The sequence below is a fragment of the Cyrtonyx montezumae genome, unplaced genomic scaffold (genome assembly GCF_038088225.1).
Source record: "Cyrtonyx montezumae isolate F1298 unplaced genomic scaffold, pur_monq_1.0 scaffold_3, whole genome shotgun sequence".
In the NCBI taxonomy this organism is placed as follows: domain Eukaryota; kingdom Metazoa; phylum Chordata; class Aves; order Galliformes; family Odontophoridae; genus Cyrtonyx; species Cyrtonyx montezumae.
In genome coordinates this window covers 34,208,451-34,214,673 of record NW_027072034.1, presented here as the reverse complement: position 1 = coordinate 34,214,673, position 6,223 = coordinate 34,208,451, and positions in this window count along the sequence as shown.

Genomic DNA, 6,223 nt, shown 5'->3' with positions numbered 1-6,223 from the left:
ATGTATTTTCTCTCCTTTGTTACCCACACAGTCACAGTTTTTCTGCACATTTCACGGAACTGTCACATGAATTCTTAATGCCTGCTCTGCATTGCATTGCTTTTTATTTACTCATTGAATTGTGGATGTTATTTTTTTTAAAGTACAGTGATTTTTATCTCTGCCGCTGTATGCTTAGATGCAGGGGAAGACTGTTCATATTCACACAGACTGCTGCATGAGGCCAAATAAGAGGTCATTTTCTCAGCAGTGCTATGAATGATATCTTTCCTGCTGAACACTTCTCTATCTTCACAAAAAGAGCACCACCAGTGCTGAAGGACCTGCAGGATGGCAGATAACAGGACTTTTTTTGTCTGCTCTGTGTATACCCAGAGTTTTAAATTCAGGTGAACTGCTTAATGAAAGTGAGCTGCACCTGACGCTAGCACAGCAGCATTTTTAAACTTTATGCTAGATGTAGTTTGAGAAATGGTGTCAACAGTCTAAATTCTACCTCTGACTGACAAAAGGGGTGGACACAGTCATGCTATGATGCTAAATCGGTGGATTTAGGCTGAAGAGTAGAAGAGTTGGAAAGCACCTTCACATATCACCCAGAGAATCACAGAACTGTAAGGTTGGAAGGAACCTCTGGGGATCATCGAGTCCAACCCCCTGCCAAAGCAGCTCCCTAGCCCAGGTTGCACAGGTAGGCGTCCATGCAGGTCTGGAACGTCTCCAGAGGAGACTCCACCACCTCTCTGTGCAGCTGTGCCACTGCTCCATCACTGCACTGGGAAGAAGTTCTTATGCACAATTGTGTGGAACTTCCTATGCTTCAGCTTGTGGCCATTTCCCCTCATCCTATCACCACACACTGCTGAGAAGAGTCCAGCCTCATTCCTTTGTTGAAAAGATGTGGATGTCCCATTCTGGAGGTGTTCAAAGCCGGGTTAGATGGGGCCCTGGGCAGCCTGCTCTCACACCTGATTCAGTGATTGAAACCATATGGTCTTCAAGAGCAATTCCAATCCAAGCCATTCTATGTGACTAAAACTGTTCTTTTGAAATAGTTAGAACTGGAGATCTATAGGAACACACTGGACTCATGTCCCTAAGTGTTGCATTCATTTCCTCATAACATTATCATACCTCCTTTTATATTTATTTTATTCTTGCTATTTTGTTCTGAAACACAAGTTTTTAGATTCATTTGATGTTGCAAGACTTATAAAAAGAACAGCAATTTGCTTGCCCTTTTGGTTGCTAGGAAAGGATATGAAAGCCATGGAAATACGTTATTATTAAATGAATCACTTATCGTATGGTATCTTCATCTCCCTAAGCTTAGGAAGCTTCTACGGTGATTTTCCCCCTCTACTGTGTCCTGGTGAGGCCTCACCTGGAGTATTGTGTCCAGTTCTGGGCTTCCCAGTACAAAACAGACAAGGATCTCCTCAAAAGAGTCCAGCAGAGGTCTACAAAGATGATAAAGGGTGTGGAACAAGTGTTCTCCTTATGAGGAAAGACTGAGAGACCTGGGTCTGTTCAGCCTTGAGAAAAGAAGACTCAGAGGGGATCTGATCCACATCTATAAATATCTAAGGAGTGGGAAGCAAAGGGATGAAGCTTTGGACTCTTCTCAGCAGTGTGTGGTGATAGGATGAGGGGAAATGGCCACAAACTGATACATAGGAAGTTCTGCACAATTGTGCATAAGAACTTCTTCCCAGTGCAGTGACGGAGCAGTGGCACAGCTGCACAGAGAGGTGGTGGAGTCTCCTTCTCTGGAGACGTTCCAGACCCACCTGGACACCTACCTGTGCAACCTGGGCTAGGGAGCTGCTTTGGCAGGGGGCTGGACTCGATATCTCTAGAGGTCCCTTCCAACCCCTACAGTTCTGTGATTCCTGGCACTCACAGCTGGTCTCCAGCAATAAGCTGCAGTTACAGTGAGCTATAGGGAATGCAGAGTGGCCAAAAATGCTCCCCTACAGGTTTATACTTATTTTAGAAAGGGATGCAGCTGAGATCTAAAGCACATAGCATACACAAGAGCACAACACTCAGTACCACTAGTTTTTCTCTGCTCACAGATTTACTTTTCCGCTTTGTTTTCCCATGCCACATAATCTACCAGCTCTTTTCTTTTTTTTTCCTCCTATTTAATGGTGATGATTTTCAAAACAATGTTCTATTTTGAACACATTACTGCATGCTGTTCTCCTTCAGGCTGGGGGTTCTATCAAAATGTTGCTTGGGATGAAGAGAACACTATCTAAAATTACCCAGAACAATACCCATACTAATTACTGTCTCTTTTGCAAGCTTCAGCCCTGGTTTCATAACATCACCAGGCAGATGCATTTCTCAGGCTATTCCTTTTGTCTAGGATGTAATTACAGGTAACGCCAGATATTCACAGGTTTTAAAAGTGCTTTATAGGGGAGCTGCCCATGTTGACGCACAGGGGATGCCTAGCACTAACCGGCCAGTTAAAGATGCATCTGTCACTTCCCCTCATGGACTTGTTCAGTCCCAGACATTTCTTTTCAGGCAAACCCTACATAGCTGTTTCTCACATCTTTTGAAGGGGTATGGCCAACTTAAGAGTAAATTTTCCTATGTCAAGTGTGTCTCTATAAAACAACAGCAAAAGCTTGGTGAGAAAGGCCTTGTATTTGTTAGGTGTGAGGCTCTCTGTTCTCATTGTGCCTTTATACTTTATACTATCACACCTTTATGAAGAAGGCAACATCCCAATATGCACAAAGCTGCTCTCCAGCCACTGTGAAAACAAGTATTTTCCTTCCATTTTCTAAGAGACTTGGAACTTTAGCGTAGGAAAGATAGTTCAGCTAATAACTCATTGCACTGAGACTTCAGTTCATATCTCAGCTTCACAGAATTGTAGGGGTTGAAAGGGACCTCCAGAGATCGAGTCCAACCCTCTGCCAAAGCTTAAACATAGATGCACCATTGAAACCTGAGGAAACATTTTTTCTCTGAAGAGTGGTCAGGCACTGGAATGGCCTGCCTAGGGAGGTGGTTGAGGTGACAGGAGGATGGTTGGACTAGATGATCTTGTAGGTCCTTTCCAACCTTATGAACCTATGAAAACAGGTCTTTTAAAGTTCAAGACAGGAGAGGGTGGAAACTCATAAAGCATCAGCCTGGGCATTGTCAGGCTCCTGAACTGTGTTCCACTCACCTGACTGAGTTGTACTGCAGTAGCCATCACTAATTAAAGATAACCTCATGAAGGCAGAAACCCACATTAAACTCTGGTTTGTGTAAAGCACCTACATGCCACATCAAGAGGATATCTTTGTGTTTGCTTTTCAGCCTGTCAAGCTTGTGTTACTGTGTGGTGCAGCACAACAGAACTGCAGAGGAAGCCAAGGGGAAGATAGAGGAATAGCTCTGTAGCCTGGCAGTAAGGTCTTTCAGTATCAGGTTGGCACAGTCATCTCAGGAGCAAGGAGCTCATACTGCACTGGTATTTTATATCATATGAGGGGGAAAAAAAATAAAACACCACACACACACAAACAAACCAGTGGAAAACAGTGGGAATAGGGAAGCAAATCCTAACTTCTTCTAATTCTGTAATTTACAAAGTCACTTTTTCATTCTGTTCCCTCTTCCCAGTCCCACAGTCCTTCTGCTATCTGGCACGAAGCTTCAGGAGCAAGGGCAGGGAGAAGCGTTGTACCTGGGCAGAACATTTCATAGTAGCTCACTTCACAGCACTCATCAGCATTCTTGATGCCTCCAATCCTATCCCAGAGCACCACACACCAACAGGAAAGCTGAGAAGCCTACTCCCAAAATAAAAGTTCCAGGAAAAGGCTGACATCAGATACTGGAGCACCCAGTTCTTGGTGTTGCTTGGTCCTCCAGCAGGGCTAATCTTGTTTTAGGTTTCCCACATATAAAAGGAGGATAGCACATTCGTGACTCACAGGGATGTCAGGCTAACATCTATGAATAGTTAACTTTACCCATTCATCATGATAACTATTAAGAGCTTTTCTGCGCGCCTGGAATTCATGACACAAAGCACTGAGGTCTGTCAACATTTTGGAAACCAAACAGGAAACAGTTTCAGGCTTTTTTTTTTGTAGGACAGCACATTAACAAAAGAAATAATTAGCAAGGAAGAAGATCAGTAAAGGAATTAATTTGCTTTCATATGTTACAATCATCTGATTTTCATACAAGGTCCTCCTGGGAAAAGCCAACATTTAGCAATGCATTGTTTGTAATGTAGATAATTACATGCAAGCATATTTAAAAGGAATGATATGTTCAGATGTGTTTAGAAAGGCAAAGTATAGCAAGACAAATCCAGTGCTGAGTTGCACAGTTACACAGCTCCTGGAGCAGTGGTGGCTTATTTCAGGCAGCTCAACCCACGACTGCAGTAGTGTAATAGCTGGTCCAAAAAACAGTAGCCTCAGAACGCATCTCATGGGATCTCTAAAAGCAAGTTTTCCTTACACCCCCTTTTCATCAAAAAGCATCTAATCTCTCAGTGTACACAAACTCCAGTTGTGACTCCCAGGGGGTCTTCCTAAACCCAGGAGTATAACCTGCACTCTCCAGCTGTTGGATACAGCTGTTCTAAAAAGAGACAGGTCAACCAATTACTGACAGCCTCCCTTTGAAAGAGTGGAACACACAGCCCATGAGCACGCAACGAGCCCAGAAGGCAGATCATTCCTGCATCAATTTGGTGTGCATGTATACATAGGAGGAAAATAGCAGTGTCCTCAATATACTTGTTGATCAAAGCTCATTTTCTCTGGACATTTCTGTAGATGAGTAAGTATTCGTTTCAGAATTTCTGGAAGGAAAGTGGCACAAAATGGGTTACAAAATGGATCACAGGACTGGAAAACATCTATTGCTCTTTAGAATCTGCCTTCCTGAGCAGTGGCTACTACAACTACATGAGGTACTAATGGTCTGAGAGCAGCTGCTGATTTGTTACGCACTTCAGAGTTTGTCTCATTTCTTTCAGGGTCTGAACTTCTTCATGCTTACCAAATCTGAAAGCTCAACTCCATGCTTTATATAGGTATGCTTCTCAACCAGGGCAACCCAAGCTTTGAGTGGCATCCATCAGCAATCAGTGCACAGTCAAGCCCAAACAATGTAGCATTAAGCTGTACAGTACCGACCTCATTATTTTCTCTGTGCATTAATGATTACTTTGTGGAAGCATCAAGCCCACATTTAAACACTAATCATTATTAATACTACATGCTCAGTTCATGCATAAGCCTCATAGCCTCAAAAGCCATACGGGAACATTTCTCATCTATTTATTCCACAACACCCCTTCAGGGCCGGCACATGCCAGACCAGGTGCCATTTTGTAATTAGTATAGGTTCAGGAGCCTCAATTAATCGTGTCCTTATATACAATATCTCACAGCTGAAAGCAACATACAACTTGTGCCCTTTCTGCATCCCATGTACTCTCACCTTTTCTATCAGCTTCATCACTACTTAGATGACTGACAACAAAAATCAAGCTTTGTGCTTCCCAAGTTTCTACACTTGACATTTTGTTAAGTGTCCTTCATGGTGTTCTCTCTTCTAGCTTGATTAACATGTCTGACTATCACGGGCATGTGACCAAATAATCAGTGCTGCAAAATTACTAAGCTTCACCTCAGAAGAAAAACCCGTTCCCCAGAATGTAAAGAATATTCCACAGCTCAAAGAATTCCCACATTTGAGATGAAAAGTATTAATGGTTTTGGATTGCTCATCTCCAAGTAGGATGTAGATCAAGACTGGAGAACTTACCAAAATAACCATTCATGGACAGTTTAAAGCTTCAATCAAGGCAGAAAGGAGAAAGCAGACACGGAAACAAGGATCTGAAGCACACACATCTATCTACGTGGTTACTACTTGAATACAAACTCATCAATACAGACTCAACCTCCTCTTCTATCCAAACCACACGTTCCTGGTGAGCTCCTTGCATCAGCGCTGGAGCATGTGAGGCCATGGCACAAGCCAGATGAAGGAACAGGTAGAACCAAATATTAGCATTAAAAAAAAACCAATCAGCAGCTTAGAGGGGCATTCACACACACAACTGAATGACCTCTAACAGTGCTACATGTCAGAATCTTGACGAGCAACTGCCTACGTGCATGTCCATGGAACACACAGGAATTTTAAACAGGATTTCATATTTCCACAGCCTCTTCAATGCAAT